This window comes from Mus caroli, unplaced genomic scaffold (genome assembly GCF_978045245.1).
Source record: "Mus caroli unplaced genomic scaffold, Mus_caroli_1 scaffold_16, whole genome shotgun sequence".
Classification (NCBI taxonomy): domain Eukaryota; kingdom Metazoa; phylum Chordata; class Mammalia; order Rodentia; family Muridae; genus Mus; species Mus caroli.
In genome coordinates this window covers 78,290,180-78,292,461 of record NW_028227271.1, presented here as the reverse complement: position 1 = coordinate 78,292,461, position 2,282 = coordinate 78,290,180, and the positions used below count along the sequence as shown (strand labels likewise).

Below are 2,282 nucleotides of genomic sequence, written 5' to 3'. Positions count from 1 at the left end.
CCTTCCCTTTAAGAGGAAAGCTTGTCAGCAGGGAGTGCTCTAACCACTGAAACTCAGAGGAGAGAGCCTGTCTCCCAGGTCTGCTGACAGAAGATACTCAGAATCAACAGAAGAACAACCTCTGAACAGAGACAACTATAACAACTCCAGAGATTACCAGATGGCGAGAGGTAAACGTAAGAATCTTACTAACAGAAACCAAGACCACTCACCATCATCAGGACCCAGCACTCCCACTTCCCCCAGTCCAGGGCACCCCAACACACCTGAAAAGCTAGACCTGGATTTAAAAGCATATCTCATGATGATGATAGAGGACATCAAGAAGGACTTTAAAGAAATACAGGAGAACATGGCTAAAGAGTTACAAGTCCTTAAAGAAAAACAGGAAAACACAATCAAACTGGTAGAAGTCCTTAGAGAGAAACAGGAAAACACATCCAATCAGATGATGGAAATGAACAAAACCATACTAGACCTAAAAAGGGAAGTAGACACAATAAAGAAAACCCAAAATGAGGCAACACTGGAGATAGAAACCCTAGGAAAGAAATCTGGGACCATAGATGCGAGCATCAGCAACAGAATACAAGAGATGGAAGAGAGAATCTCAGGTGCAGAAGATTGCATAGAGAACATCGGCACAACAATCAAGGAAAATGGAAAATGCAAAAAGATCCTAACTCAAAACATCCAGGAAATACAGGACACAATGAGAAGACCAAACCTACGGATAATAGGAGTGGATGAGAATGAAGATTTTCAACTCAAAGGACCAGCAAACATCTTCAACAAAATTATAGAAGAAAATTTCCCAAACCTAAAGAAAGAGATGCCCATGAACATACAAGAAGCCTACAGAACTCCAAATAGGCTGGACCAGAAAAGAAATACCTCCCGACACATAATAATCAGAACAACAAATGCACTAAATAAAGATAGAATACTAAAAGCAGTAAGAGAAAAAGGCCAAGTAACATATAAAGGCAAGCCTATCAGAATTACACCAGATTTTTCACCAGAGACTATGAAAGCCAGAAGATCCTGGACAGATGTTATACAGACACTAAAAGAACACAAATTCCAGCCCAGGCTACTATACCCAGCCAAACTCTCAATTAACATAGATGGAGAAACCAAAGTATTCCACGACAAAACCAAATTCACACATTATCTCTCCACGAATCCAGCCCTACAAAGGATAATAACAGAAAAAAACCAATACAAGGACGGGAACCACGCCCTAGAAACAACAAGAAGGTAATCCCTCAACAAACCTAAAAGAAGACAGCCACAAGAACAGAATGCCAACTTTAACAACAAAAATAACAGGAAACAACAATTACTTTTCCTTCATATCTCTTAATATAAATGGTCTCAACTCCCCGATAAAAAGACATAGACTAACAAACTGGCTACACAAACAAGACCCAACATTTTGCTGCTTACAGGAAACTCATCTCAGAGAAAAAGATAGACACTACCTCAGAATGAAAGGCTGGAAAACAATTTTCCAAGCAAATGGTATGAAGAAACAAGCTGGAGTGCTCGCTTCGGCAGCACATATACTAAAATTGGAACGATACAGAGAAGATTAGCATGGCCCCTGCGCAAGGATGACACGCAAATTCGTGAAGCGTTCCATATTTTTAAACGCATGAAACTCAAGAAGAATGAAGACCAAAGTGTGGACACTGTGCACCTTCTTAGAATTGGGAACAAAACACCCAGGGAAGGAGTTACAGAGACAAAGTTCGTAGCTGTGATGAAAGGATGGACCATTTAGAGACTGCCGTATCCAGGGATCCATCCCATAATCAGCTGCTAAACGCTGACACCATTGCATACACTAGCAAGATTTTGCTGAAAGGACCCAAATATAGCTGTCTCTTGTGAGACGATGCCGGGGCCTAGCAAACACAGGAGTGGATGCTCACAGTCAGCTATTGGATGTATCACAGGGCTCCCAATGGAGAAGCTAGAGAAAGTACCCAAGGAGCTAAAGGGATCTGCAACCCTATTGTTGGAACAACATGATGTACTAACCAGAACCCCGGAGCTCTTGTCTCTAGCTGCATATGTATCGAAAGATGGCCTAGTCGGCCATCAATGGAAAGAGAGGCCCATTGGACTTGCAAACTTTATATGCCCCAATATAGGGGAATGCCAGGGCCAAAAGAATGGGAATGGGTATGTAGGGAAGTGGGGGGCGCTATGGGGGACTTTTGGGATAGCATTGGAAATGTAATTGAGGAAAATATGTAATAAAAATCAAAAAAAAA

The 2,282-nt window shown here is 41.6% G+C and overlaps 1 non-coding gene across 1 annotated transcript; it reads left to right on the top strand.

Moving 5' to 3' along the window:
• The first annotated feature begins 1,544 nt into the window (after positions 1-1,544).
• LOC147000801 (U6 spliceosomal RNA) lies at positions 1,545-1,651 on the top strand. Its single transcript, XR_015045660.1, has one exon. It is a non-coding gene; the product is annotated as a U6 spliceosomal RNA (small nuclear RNA).
• Positions 1,652-2,282: the final 631 nt, after the last annotated feature.